This window comes from Puma concolor, chromosome A3 (assembly GCF_028749965.1).
Source record: "Puma concolor isolate L17-30 chromosome A3, mPumCon1.1.hap2, whole genome shotgun sequence".
NCBI classification, from domain to species: domain Eukaryota; kingdom Metazoa; phylum Chordata; class Mammalia; order Carnivora; family Felidae; genus Puma; species Puma concolor.
The window spans coordinates 76,289,434-76,304,338 of record NC_141669.1 but is presented as its reverse complement, the minus strand read 5'-3'; the positions used below and the strand labels follow the sequence as shown (position 1 = coordinate 76,304,338).

Here is a 14,905-nt window from a genome sequence, read left to right as displayed (position 1 = left end):
AGATTATACAATGTCTAGAAGGAAACACAGGAGAACATTTTTATGACCTTGGCAAAGATTTCTTAGATAGAACATCAAAAACACAATCCCTAAATGCAAAAAAAAAAAAATAATAAAATAAATAAATAAATAAATTGGATTTCATCCAAATTAAGCAGGAAATAAAGTATCTCTTAATTATTAATAGCTAGCAAATTGAGGCTTGCACCAGGTCACACAGCTAGCAAATGGCAGAGCCTGGAAATGAACTCATGGCAATCTGACTCCAGAATCTACATTTTTATGCATAGTATTCTAAAACAACTCCCTTTACAAGACACAATGCAGGGAGCACAGACTTCAACAGTACAACAACAGTCTGGGCTAATAGGCCAGGACAGCACCCCACAACCTCCCAGTCCCAGTCTGGACCTTGGGGAAGCCTGAGTGTTTGAGCTTTAGCAACACTGAATGAGCTTTCAACAAACTTGGCGATGCTTCATTGCAAAAGAGAAATGTTATGAAGGAGGTTAGAACTGGCCTGTCTTCCCTGAAGATTTGCTAGCTCGATCTTAATGACATATTATTGCTGAAAATAAGGGTCATCCACGTGACCGGTGTCACCTCAGGGCTGTGCTGTATGCTGCAGAGAATTCGGTTAGGCATGAGCCCGCCCCTCGGCGGAGGCTTGTGCAGGGACCGGTGGGCAGGGTGTGCCATTGGCATCCCACAGTGTGAGTCCTTATTTGCTGGACCCACCCCTGCCTCTTTCTTTCTCCGCAGTGCCTAACACAGGACTAGGCACCCAGCAGATTTCAATAAAACCTCGTTGCTTGAGGGATGGTTTGTGGATGCCATTTTCACATTAGAGATTTATTTGTACTTAGTTCCAAAGTCCAGACTTAGGTCACTCCGTGTTCTATAGAACAGCACATACAAATCCCTTTACAATTCAGACTGGAAATCAGTAGATCTGGGGTAGAGGCCAAGATTCTGCATTTCCAACAGTCTTCTGAGTGATGCTGGTGCTGTCCCCTGGACCCCTCTGTGACGGGTAAGGCCCAGAGAACATGGACTCCAGAAGCAGGTTCTCTCCCTCCCTTTCAACCAAGAGAGTTCAGTGTGAACTATGCCTTAAGATGATTTTCTCCCAGGGAAGAAAAGCTCAACTGGCTCATTGCAATTCTCTTTGTGGGTTCACTTAAAAAAGATGGACTGAGAATATGCTGTGTTTGTAGTACAGCTACCAGGCCAGAGGGAGAAGTGTAAGGTCCAGGGCGGGTTCACAGTATAGCGCCCTGCAAACACATTTGGACACACATATTTAGAGGCTGGTGCCATCTTTGCCTGGTGAAGGGGGAGAAGCAGCCAGTTGCCCTCTGTCTTCCTGCTGAGTTTGGCTCTGATTCAAACCTGCAAACCCCTTAGAAAAAAAGTAGCAACTATATAGCGAATGCCCCTCAGAGTCTCTCGCAGCCCACTTTCCTTCTACCCATGAGACAGATCAAAGTATGCACAGCTTGTCCTTCGCACACACTCTCTCTCTCTGAAGAATCCAGTTAATGTAAGTTTTCCATCTTATTATTTATAATAAACGGGCATCTTCGGAAGGTCCTGGCTGCTCCATCTTCTATTTGGTGCAATTAAATTTCATTCCACCTGTACTTTATACTCAACCCAGTGCCGAGAAAACATAGTCTCTGCCTTCAGCACGCTTTCTGTCCTCTTTTTTAAAAAAGCTTATTTATTTTTGAGAGAGAAGAGCGGGAGGATGGGCAGCGGGGGGTGGGGGGAGAGAATTCCAAGCAGGCTGTGTGCCGTCAGCACGAACCCAACACAACCTGGAGATCTTGACCTGAGCCAAAATCAAGAGTCAGGCACTCAACTGACTGAGCCACCCAGGTGCCCCCAGGCTTTCCATCGTCTTAAAGAAAGAAGGCTCACAGCTAAGTACAGGAGCACGTAGCAGCTGAATTCTGGGGCATGGTGTACCCGATCTGACTGCTGGGTGAGGAGGCACCAGTCATGGTGGCCTGGCAGAGTTTATGGAAGGCTTCATGGAAAGGGCGGGGCTGGGCTGGAGGGACAGAACATAATGTGAATCCAGAGAGCAGAGACCAAGGCCAGGGAGGAAATCTTGCAGTCTGGACAAATGTGCACATGACCACTCCTGTCGGAGGTCGGCTTCCAGCTCCTCTGGGTTTTCAGAGCCGCTTTGGCCGCATGCTCCTCTTACCAGCACCTAACCGAAAGTTCCACAAACATTTCCATCCTGAGCTCAGCCGGGTTGGGATCTTTCATTCTACCGCGGAGAAGAGCCAGAGGCTTTGACCTGAATGCATGAAATGAAGGTGGAAAAACAATGTTTGAATTTTTAATTCAGAAAAAGGAAGCAACCAGCAATAATCTGGAAATTCTTAATCGGGAGGCAACTGAGGACAGCACTGGTGTGACCTGGCAGAGTGGGAAACTGTGGGGTACCTTCTTCTGTCAGATTGAGATTATTGGGAGAAGCAGAGCTGGTGGCATAGCATTGCTGTCTTGGATCTTTAAAAATCTGGGTGGCCACCAAGAACCTTGAGTCAGTAAGGTCCCTTTGGAAAGGTGGCTGGGCAACGAGGAAGGTCCTGGGTGTTTACAGAGGCTGCAGAGGGTCAGGGCACAGCATAGGCAAGCTCCCGCCGGGGTGACCAGAGATCCCAGCCACCGGCCGCCTGGGGCTTCTGCCCAAGAGGGCTTTGAGTACCTTGGCTATCCGGCACATTCCGATTTAGGGGAGGAGAGACAATGACAAGAACAAGATTGCATGTACCTCCCATGAGTCCCATTGCATATGGGATATATTACAACTCCCTTGACAAGGCATTCAAGGTTTAAACTATGGCCCGGACCTATCTGCTCAACCTCGCTGCTCCCCTGCACACACCATGAACACCATGTGCCCCAGCGAGGCCAGTGCTCTCGGTTCTTCACTCTTCCTCCATCCAGGCCCATCCTCTTCCCTTCTCTTCCCTTTCTTGGTCCTATCCATCCCTTAAGAGCCATGAATCTGGCTGGCTCTACAGGCCCACAATAAGCTCTTCTTTCTCTAGAAAGGGAGACCAAACTGCAGACCACACCAAATTTACCACCAGCAGAACACGGGCAACCGAATGTATTGTTGGGGAAGAAGCTGTTACCAGAAAATTTCTTTTGAAAGTACTGGAGGCACCTGGGTGGCTCAGTCGGTTAAGCGTCCGACTTCGACTCAGGTCATGATGTCACGACCAGTGGGTTTGAACCCTGCATTGGGCTCTGTGCTGACAGCTCAGAGCCTGGAGCCTGCTTCGGATTCTATGTCTCCATATCTCTCTGCCCCTCCCCCACTCATGATCTGTCTCTCTCTCTCTCTGTCTCTCAAAAGTAAATAAATGTTAAAAATTTTTTAAAAATTAAATAAAAATTCTGTTGTGAAATAATCACAACAGGAAACAGGAATTTTCTTGCATTTCTTTACCCTGATTTTGTTGTTTATACTATTGCTCATGGTTTTTTTTTTTTTTTTTTAATTACCTGGAGAGGATACCCTGTAATCTTTCCAGGGTTTAAGTTCCCTAGCTCTGAACCCAGCCTGTGCTTCTCTGACCACTTCACCCAGCGACAGCCTGTCCTGCATATCGAGGCCCCAAATCTTTCAAATCTTACATATGGTTACAAGGCCATTTCCTGTCTCGCTTCCGCATTAATCAGAATCTCTTTCTGGGGAAGCAATAAGTGTTCTGCATGTTACAGGATGTGAATGAATGGAAAGCTGTTAGGACAGCCCCTGACACGTGTTAGATATTAATACTATTATTGTTGTTATTATTTAACTTATTTGCATCACTTCCGAGATTTTTACTTCCTTCAAAGATTAGACATTGCCAACTAATAGGGGCTCAATAGATACTTGTTAAACTTCTTTGTGGTGATATAGTATCCGCTAAATTAAACAGTGTTTTCAAGAGCCAGTGCAGCATAGCAGTTATGAGCACAGCCTGTAGAGACATGTGGGTCCAAATTCTGGCACCACCACCTGAGTCCTATTACTTAACCTCGGGGTCTCTGTTTCCCCGTCTGTAGTGCCTACTTTGTAAGTTTGTTATGAGAATCAGTGGGTTAATATTTCAGTACCACCATCATACCATGCCTGAAACATAGTAAGTCCTACGTAAGTATCTTACATACAAACATTACCAAAAAGAGTTGGGTAGAAATTTATCTTAGAAAAAAAGTTTTCTAAGCAGTACCAATTATACCAATATTAATTTGAGAGAATGAGTTCCCCCTCTTGGTAATATCATTTGTAGATAAGCAGTTAGTATGCTGAGTACATGGAGACTCAACACCTTCAAAGCAGGTGCGACAGGATCTTTCCTTGGTGGACTTGACTAATGATTGAACTTCAGGTATATATCTTTATGATAGTTTTACTCAAACTGTCCTCTCCCTTAGGGTAGTGGATGCTGTGATGTGCTACCCTGACCCCTCCTCAGAGAGTTGGGACGGCTGCCAGCCCAGAAATCTGTCCTCAGCTGGAGAGGGCCATCGGGGACAGCCATAGACAATGACCGGTCCCTGCGCAGAAGTGAGGCCCCCTCCCCTTGCCCCAATTGTTAATAATTCTGAAGGTCACCCCTAGAGCTCCCCCTGGGGCCCGCTGACGGCTCTGATGACACTGCTTTGTAGTCCAAGTGTTTTCTCTGCCCGAGCCTGCTTTTCCTCCTTCCCTTCCACTTCCACAGATGTGGATCCCGAGAGCACTCCCCGATAAACGTCCTGCACGCTAATCTCTACCTCCAAGTCCATTTCCGGGGATCCTGGCCTGTCTAGGGAGGGGCACATTCATTTATTTTTATTAGTTCTGATACAACCTTTGACTTGCAATTACCTGGATTCCACCTGTAGCTAGTGTGGGTGTGTGGTGTGGTTTGTCTGGGACAACCTATTTGTGCCTTTAATTATTAAAAGGTTTAATAATTGATAGCAATCCTTTCGACTTTAAAAATATTTCTGGTGGAACAATAAATTCTACGGCCACCTCATCTGTAAACAACTCTAATGTCCCCAGGACTCACTGCCAGTGTGGAAAAGTGAGGTCATATTAACATAGTCTGGATTCCCCTAGCTTGGAGCGCCTCTTAAGTTTAATTCTGGAACCTCAGCCCCTCCCTCGTCCTCCCGTGCTTCCTCCCCAGAAAATCTGAGTGACGCTGGAGCCCACACGTTCTCGACAGATCAAACTACTGCTCAGCTACTGCTCTCGACCCTCTTCTGAGGCTGCTGGTCGAACCTCAAGGCTGACAGTCCCCTCCACTCTCCCCGGGAGCAGTGGCTCCAACTGGCACTGCTGCTTTGGGGTATCAGACAGTGTCTGGGTGTTCTATCATTGCCACAAGGCCCAGATAGCCCAAGGAGGCCCCATGGATGCTCATTCCTGACCAGGGTTTGAGTCTCTACTTTGGTTGTAGCTCGATATATCTGCCCTCCCATGAAGTGAGTAAAGAAACACATTGCCTTTATCTAGTATACATTTTTTCTTTGGTTGAACCCCAGAGTAGAAAGGCATGGCCCCCAAATGGGTGTGGTTCATCTCAGATTGTCCACAACCCTTTCCCACTCAGGATCACACACAGGCCCTCAGGTGGCTGGATCGGGTTGGGGTTGAATAACAGCCTCCAACTATAACTGGAAACCCTCGACCTAGCTAATCCCAGTGGTTCTTTTCCAGAAGTTTCCTCACACTCCATGTAATTGAGTTGACACAAACAGATGCAGAGGAATTGCAACCTAACTCTGCTCAAATCAGGTATGTTTGCTCTGCATGATGACACAAGATCGTAAAAATGACTGTGGGCATTCCAGTCCTACAAAGTGATCTTGATAATCAATGGAAAAACAATTGTTCTGTGACCTGTAAGTATTTTTGTCTAAACATTAAAAACGCTCTTATTGTTGGCTATAAATGCACCAGGAAATGAAAAATTAGCAAAATTAATATTTACATATTACACTGTAATTTAAAACGTTAAAAACAGTGAGGATTAAAGTGTTTGCTTTCTTTCTAAAAAACTTATCAAAAGTAGTTTTGAGCAGTTCTTGCCTTCTTCCTCTCACTGTATAACTGTGTTTTTTAAAAATGTTTTTATTATTTATATTTGAGAGAGAGAGAGAGACAGAGCATGAGCATGGGTGGGCATAGAGAGAGGGAGACACAGACTCTGAAGCAGGCTCCAGGCTCTGAGCTGTCAGCACAGAGCCTGACGCAGATCTCGAACTCCCGAACCGTGAGATCATGACCTGAGCTGAAGTCAATGCTTAACCGACTGAGCCACCCAGGCACCCCACGCTGTGTAACTTGTGATGCTATGCCTCGGTGTGTTGTCGTCCTTCTTACATAGTTTGGATCAGCGTGCAATAGTTTATCCTTCACTCCTGCGATGCCGTGAAATATCTCAGAGCATTTCTTGAGGTGAAGTTTTTTGCTGGCATCACTTCCTCCGGGACATCTTCATTTTCTTGGAATCTGGCTGCAAATGTCATGGTGGCATCCTCATCTGGGCTAGCAGCTTCACGAGCAACTTAGCACCAACCAGCTCATGTGGAACTCAAGAATGCAGAAACCAGCCTTTACTGGCAGTCAGTGGTTCTTCTTCAGTCTCCTTGTGATTGGCTTTGCTGTTGTTTTTGTTGTTGTTGTTGTTGTTGATGATGCAGCTGACTGCAATGCTTTGGTCTGAATGTTAGTCAGACTAATTAGGACTTTAAAACATTATGGTCTTCAACCCAAAGTAGAAGGAAACATTCCATTTCAACCATAAGTGGCTTTATGCTTCCACTGCAGTTAAAACTGAAAGATGAAGTGGCTTTTCCTGTTTTGTTTTGTTTTTTAATACTCATTGAACTTGTCCAGTAAGGTTAGCACCATAGCTTCTAGTAGCCCTATGTTGCCCATGAGCTTGGCTTTGCTGTTGCCATTTTCCAATCTATTCACATCCAGTTTCACTGCCAGCGTTGTCACTCTTTGTTTCTTTGCTGTACTTGTACTTCTGTTAGCTAATCCTCTGTGGATTTTTCACTTTTGTAAAATGTCATGTGGGTTTATCACTGGGAGGCAAGGAGGCAACACAGCTACATACTTCGCTGCCTGTGCGTGAACGGAATACCAGAAGCACGGTGATCAATCACAGACAGACTTTGAAAGGAGCGATGCAATTGGTCACTTCACGATTTGCATCTGTTGTTTATGTAGTGATCTGCGGCCTGAAAAGCAGGCAGTGAAATTTGTAGTTTATGTAACTACAGTCCTATACCAAGGCCGCAGAAATTGCAACCATTTTGTTGGGGACAGGTAATACATATTAAATCATGGAAATTGAAACTTGTGTGTGTCAGAAACATGCAGTGCAGGGACTGTTTTGTGAATATTTGTACCAAATATTTCTTTTTTAATGTTAACTATTTATTTTCGAGAGAGAGAGAGAGAGCATGAGCACGGGAGAGGCAGAGACGGGGCCGACAGAGGACCCAAAGTGGGCTCCACGCTCACAGCAGAGAGCCTGATGAGGGGCTCAAACTCACAAACCCCCAAGACCCTGACCTGAGCCAAAGTTGGACACTTAACCAACTGAACGACCAGGTCTCCCCCCGCCATTTTAAAAAATGTGTTTATCAAAATATTTCTGAGCGCATTGAGAGTATTGCACTTCACCCACCTTGTGGTGGGATAGTCACGTGTTATTACTTCTGGCCAATGAACTGTGACCAGAAGTTACAGATATCCCTTCCATGCCAAAGCACTCAATTGCCAGTGAGTACTGGCACAGCCCCTGAGAGTATCCGAGCAGGAGCTACACTGTGAGTCAGGGTCCCTGACCAACTGAGACGAGCAGAGGCCTCTGCTAAGGTGTCACAGACATATAGCATAAGCAATAAGCAAAACTTTGTTTGATGCTGGGGTAGAGAAAGAACCAGGGGCATGTAGCGAAAACAAACATTCAATCTTTATATGGCTAAAAAAATGGTACAAATACAGAAAATAGGTGTATAGTTTAATAAAATATTAAAAGGTGAACATGCTTATAACCCCTACCCAAATAAAGACAGAACCAGGTCATAAGTTTGCGCCTGAGCTCCATCCCATCATAGACCCCGTGCTGCCCTCTGTCAGTTACTGCCCTGCTGCCTTTTTAAAAAATGCTTATTTATTTATTTTGAGAGAGAGAGAGCGAAGGGGGGGGGGAGGGAGAACAAGAGAGAGCAGGGCAGGGGCAGAGAGAGAGGGAGAGAAAGAATCCCAAGCTGCTCTGTGCTATCAGCACAGAGCCCGACACAGGGCTTGATCTCATGAACCGTGAATTCATGACCTGAGCTGAAATCAAGAGCCAGTGGCTTAACTGACTGAGCCACCCAGGCACCCCTGCCCCGCTGACTTTTATGATGACTTCCTTCCTTTCTTTGCAGCATTATCACCTACTTGGGCATCCCTCAACATGGAGGCTTAGTTTCACTTTTTCAATATTTTTAAATCTCTGAATATACAGATTTCCCATCCACCCCTTTCCACTTGTGAATTTACTGGCTGCGGACTTTGTTGTCCACGGGTACCTGTGATACTCATGATGCGGCAGATATCTTCATCAACAGGGAGGGATTTCATCCGGACCGATTTTATGCTGCCTCACCCAGAGGATGCATCCAAGTTCAGCTTCATTCTGTCTGTAGGAGGCCTCAGGAGCTGTGTAGGGAAAGAATTTGCAAAAATTCTTCTCAAAATATTTACAGGGGAGCTGGCAAGGTATTGTGATTGGCGGCTTTTAAATGGCCCTCCTGTAATGAAAACCAGTCTGGTCATGTACCCCGCGGATGATCTCCCGGTAAGGTTCACTGGCCTCCGGGGGGAAATCTGATGGCTGTGAATGCCCAGACCTCGGACTTATTTCAAGTGTACCTATGAGTTTTTACACAGTGTTGCATTGATACTGTTATATTTAATTTCTCAATGCATTCATAATATCTCTGTGTCTCCACTTCAGTACCACAGTCATGAAGCATGAAAATAATACCTTTGTATAGTTTCCAAATAAAGTAAAATTTGAAGGTGAAAAAAAGGGGGAGTCATTTGTAGTTTCCAACAGTGTGGGTTTTGTTTCTTGCATGACCTCTTTCCTCTGACCTTGTAGTTCCTTTAATATCTCTGGTTGGATCTGTCAGCCCAACAAATTTGCGTGGGTTTGATTAATTTTGGCAAGACACCTTCATTGGCAGTGGTGCATTTGTTCACTATAAAGTACATAATCAGCTACAGCATGACTTTTGTGTTATAAACAGTCATTGTTGCTCAATTCCAATATGTACCTGGGGTTTCAGAAAGGTGAAAGTCCAATTCAGAACTTCCCTCCTTCTATAATCTGGTTACTTGTGGTATAGTTCACACAGAAAAATCTGCATAAATCCCTTTCTTCCCCCCAGAGCTCAAAGCTCTGGCACATTCAGGTAAGTTACTGAGGTCTGAAATTGGCAAAACTGTCATAAAGATGGCCTCCATCAGCCCGGCCTTCTCTCACTATGCCTTCGGCCACAAAGAGTTCACCCAAGGCCCTGTGATTCCTCAGTTTGTCTCCCCAACTCTCCACCCCAGCAGTGCCCACCTTCAAGGAACAGGTTCTCATTTTCTCCCCCCTTAGAAGATAAATTGAGGGCATCACTCATCCTAGAGGCATAGGGATTTTTCAGCTACCTGTCTCAAATATTCATAAACTTTGTGGGGCTGAAAACAGGTAGCCCTGGGCTACCTGGGTAGCTCAGTTGGTACAGACTAAGGCTGCGGTCATGATCTCACAGTTTGTGAGTTCAAGCCCTGTGTTAGCCTCTAAGCTATCATTGTAGAATCTGCTTGGGATTCTCTTTCCCTCTCTCTCTGCCCCTCCCCTACTCATGCTCACTTTCTCTCTCTCCAAATAAATGGATAAACTAAAAAAGAAAGAAAGAAAGAAAGAAAGAAAGAAAGAAAGAAAGAAAGAAAGAAAATAAAAGAGAAAAGATGAAAAGAAAAGAAAAGAAAAGAAAAGAAAAGAAAAGAAAGAAAAGAAAAGAAAAGAAAAGAAAAGAAAAGAAAAGAAAAGAAAAGAAAAGAAAAGAAAAGAAAAAAACAGGTAGCCCTAAACCCAAACCCAGATAATGCTTAAGCTGTTGGGGCCAGCAAGAGCGTTTTTGTTTGTTCGGGTTTTTTTGTTTGTTTGTTTTTGGTTTGTTTTAAGCCAAATGAAAATACATTTGGTAGGGGGGCATTTTCTGTCTGGTTAGATCAGAGGCCACCACCCCCTCTTGTATTATACCTGTTCTGGCTTTTGAGTCTTGGATGTACTTGTATTGTCACTTCTGTCTTGCAGCAACCTTGTGGATGGGTGTCCATAGCCCATTTTACAGGTGAATAAACAAAAACTGGCTATGTGATGAGCAGAGCCTGAGCGAGGTCTGAATGGAAATGAGACAGATACCAAGTGCTTTGGGAAGTAGACAGTGTTGGGAGAAACAGTGATGGGGCCCTCTCTATCCCTGCACGAACTAAAACCCACATTCTTTTTTCTTCCCTTTTTTACAGAGACAGCTCAAGGAAGCATGATAAAATGAGGCCTAAGATAATATTTGGGGGGGGAAGTTTATTTTTTTATGGTCTGTTTGCATTAGACCGTCGGGCGAAGAGAGGCGGTTAAAGACTTGTCCCAAATGGCTGGGCTGGAGAAGCACACATCCAATGTCAATAGTTGGAAATACAAGTGTTTGGTTTCATTAAATTTCTTTTTTAAAAAACATGTCTTCTTTCCTTCTCCTGAGGCAATCCAAGGGAAGGAGATACGGAGCCGGAAAGAGACAGGGAGGAGGAGGGAGCAGCCAGGGCCAGGGAAGAATTGTCCAGAGGGCCTTGCTTCCCTCTGAGTGTGGTCAGCCAGCCCAGGACGCTGTCGGTCCTGACCAGGAGAAGTTGCCTGGAGTCATCCGCTGGTCCCAAGCACTGTTGCTAGTTGGGGGGGTGGGGGGAGTGGGCAGAGTGCCTGCATTTGTCTAACAGCACACTTTTAAAACAACAGAGCAAAAGCGAACAAATCGTCAAATTGGGGCCAGCTCTGGGAAAGACAATTCGAATTCTGTGTTGTCCCATCGACCCTTTCGGCAACAGCTGCCTCCTTTTCTTCCCCAAGGCAGAGGCCACATGCAACAGAGGAGGCCACAAGCAGAAGAAGGCAGGTTAAGAATGCAGGATCCAGCCTTCCTGCCCGTTAAAATCCCAGCTCTGATCCTTACTAACTGGTTCACTTGAGGCAAATTCCTTGTGCCTCAATTTCCTCATCTGCAAAATAGAGAAATCATAATACCTCCTGGCTGTCAAAAGGATTAAGTGGGAAAAATGCTTAGCATGTAGTAAGTGTTCAGTAAACGTTTATTGTTGTTATTCTATTATTTTTAGAGCTCTTGCTCTCCTTCCGTTACGTGCCACTCCCCGGCAATCCCACTGGATTTGTCCAAATAGATCAATGCACCCAGAAGAATGAAAACACAGGTTCTCTCACAGGGTATTTTGCACGCTGTCCACCAAGACCCTCTTTCTCAGGCAGTTTCCGCACAGCTCCATGGACACCACACCCTTACACTCATCAACACACCCTAGTTCATATGGCACTGTCGACCTGGATTGCCCTCTTGCCCTCCATCCACCCAAATCTAGTTCAAGGCCTACATTGTAACAAAATGCTTTCTGTTTCAAGAAAACTGACCCAAGTACATACAAGAAGAAGGGAAATGTACTGACCATACAGTTGAAAAGTCCAGAGGGTAGGTCCGTCTTCAGGCACGGCTTGAACCAGGGTCTTGCAAGAAGTCACAAGCACCTGATGTTCACCTCTTGGTCTTGCTTCCTCTATGTTGGTGCCACCCGCAGACAGACTCTACACTTCTGGTGGCAAGAGATTTGCATTGCAAAGTGAACTGCAGGTTCAAGCCCAGTGAGAGAGAGAACGTTCCTCGCTCCTAACAGCCCCAGCACATGTTGCACGTGTTCCTTGGCTGTCATTGGGTCCATTCCCTGGACCAATGTTAGGGTTGGGTGATGGGGGAGGAGTGTGATGCTCTCACCTGCAACCCAACTGACACTTCCTAGATTGATGAAGGGGAAGGGGGTTCTTCCCAGAAAGAGATGAGGATAGTCTCCAGAATAAGGGAGAATACACACAGGAAACCCAAAGCCCAGCAAATGCCCACCACATGCTCATGTCTTCCAAAACCCAGCCCCAACAATTCTAGCCAATTCTCTCCTCTGAACTCCTGACCTGATTCTTCATACTGCCATTCATGTTGGCCATGTCTTTTGCTGGCATCCTTTGGTTATGAATAAGTCCTGCTACATCAGCTACTCTGTGAAACACTTTCATATGAAAACTGTTCTTGGGTCCTTCATTTGGCAATGAAGCGGTACTGCTCCCTTGTTCTGCACTGTTCTGTCTCTCTTTCTGATCCTGAACTTCCCATCGTGTGCATGTGTCTTACCTTTCTTTCAGACTGTAAACTCCTCCACAACAGGAAACTAGAATGCTTCTTGCCTAGCACCTTCTATATACTAATTGCTTCATCGATGTTGTTTGATTAGGAATCGAAGGACGTTTCTTCTCTTATATCTTCTGTTGGTGGAATGCCAGTAGGTGCTAAATAATATTCTTGGAACCACAGATTTAGGAGGAACATTGAAGGTACTTTGGGCCTTGATCCAAGCAGCCCTAGAGCTGGCCCTCCTGGGGCTGGACTCCCCCTCAGCTAGACCCCCCTCAGCTGGACCAGCTGAGGCCATCCCAGGAGACAGGAGTACAGCCCTCAAACAAACAAAACAAACAAAAAACTTTATCTACTCTTTCATTCCTCAGGGAATAGAGATTAGGTAAGGGAGGTCCTTAGTAGGTGAATGATATAAATCCACAAAATAAGAGAAATACCAAAAGGGTGTTAAACCAGTTTGGACACTTCATTCAAAGCCTTTGCCATTACCAGCAATGATTACCTGGTGAAGCCCTGTCCAACCCGCAATCTCGGTTCCAGGCCTGAGACTCCTCTCTGGGACCTGGCTGGGGGCTCGATCCCAATGCAACCCAACCTGAGCTCTGGGCAAGGCCCACAGGTCAAACAGCCTCCAGAGACACCAACCAGCCTTCAGCCAAGAGGGAGGAGAGCCAGGAGGCATGGGATGAAGCATCTCCAGTTCTCAATCCTCTCTACCAGATGGAGGGGGCTCCCTAGGCGGGCAGGAACTAGTGATCAGGTCAACATGGCTCCCTGACCCTCAGGAAACCTCCAGCAGATAACTGCCACCTGACACCAACAACACTCCTGCTGTCCACTGTGGGGGCTTAGGTGGATGGGACTGGGGTGCCAGGGCAGGGGCATAGTCTTACTTTCCTAGAGAAAGAAAGGCAATGCACAGCAATTGAAGGGACTGTCAGAAAACTTTGGACTCTTGTGTCATCATTTTCTCGCTGCGTGACCCCAGGAAAGCTCTCCAGATCTGGGTGCACTAACCTTAGGAGGGGGTGGGGTTGGACGAGCCCCCTGCCTGCTCTAAGTTAGGGGCTGGTCAATTCTGATGGCATGCTATCACCTGTCCTGGCTAATCACCCACAGGCCTCATCTCTAGGACGTTTGGTTTCCCAGTGGACAAGTAAGACTGAATCTGCACTCCAGCCTGTGCTCTGGGACAATAGGGCAGTGTGGCCCAGCAGCGAAGGGCAGGGCTCAGGAGCAGCGTCATGGCATCGATTCCTAGCTCTGCCCCCTTTCCAGGCCTCCCCTCCCACTCTATAAAATGGGGATAACTCCTATCATGTAGAGTTCTTATGAGCGCTCAGTGAGGTGATTTAGACAAAAGCTCTCAGAACAGTGCCTGGTACTTAGTGAGGGCAGGGTAAGGGCTCACTATTAGTGTTCAGGCATCCATAAAGCTCTTAAAAACCACCATCCGAGCTAATAAAAGGTCCAGGATGCAGTTTCCAAAGGCTTCCTCGCAGTGAAAGTCGAGCCTGGTGCAGACCTGGGGCCAGGAACAGATGGCCTTGACTGTTCGCTCCTTCCCTACCTCTGGCAGGTGAGAACTGGCCTCAGCCCCATGGCCTTGAGATGAGAACTCCCCCCCACCCCCAGCCTCCAGCTCCAGAGGGTGGCTGGCGTCGTGCTGCTGACACTGACTGCTGCACCCCACCTTTGCACAGTGAGGCCTGGCAGGCCGGATGTGGCCTCCTTTCCCAGCGGGCTTGTGCCAGATGGCTTGATTACCATGGGGTGCATTTCAGGCCTCCTTGCTATTATCAGCTTCTCACTTTCAGCTGCTGGATTAGGGGCAGGATCCTTTCTTTCCTCCCTCTGCCCCATCACTGGGTGTTTGTTCTTGCAGCAGCCTGGACTGCCCAGGTGAGCCATGTCCTGTCCTAGAGAAGGCTCCTCCAGGCATCCCCGCACAGACCCACCTGGACATCGTCGCACCTCCCTTCTGCTGGAGTCCGACTCCTGCCTCCCAGGATCTATCTTGAGAGAGGGTTGGCAGGTGAGGAAGGAGCTAGGTCACAACCATCCAGTCCACGCCACCAGCATTTCAAGGTCACTGAAGAAAACATCTTTCCAGGGGCGCCTGGGTGGCGCAGTCGGTTAAGCGTCCGACTTCAGCCAGGTCACGATCTCGCGGTCCGTGAGTTCGAGCCCCGCGTCGGGCTCTGGGCTGATGGCTCAGAGCCTGGAGCCTGTTTCTGATTCTGTGTCTCCCTCTCTCTCTGCCCCTCCCCCGTTCATGCTCTGTCTCTCTCTGTCCCAAAAATGAATAAACGTTGAAAAAAAAAATTTAAAAAAAAGAAAACATCTTTCCTGCCCACCGATG

At 46.7% G+C, this 14,905-nt stretch overlaps 1 long non-coding RNA gene across 1 annotated transcript; it reads right to left on the bottom strand.

Moving 5' to 3' along the window:
- Positions 1–7,651: 7,651 nt before the first annotated feature.
- On the bottom strand, positions 7,652–14,648 carry LOC147582542 (uncharacterized). Its single transcript, XR_015249245.1, has 3 exons — positions 12,541–14,648; positions 11,807–11,950; positions 7,652–8,734 (listed from the first exon to the last, which is right to left on the bottom strand). It is a non-coding gene; the product is annotated as an uncharacterized LOC147582542 (long non-coding RNA).
- Between the last annotated feature and the right edge of the window lie 257 nt (positions 14,649–14,905).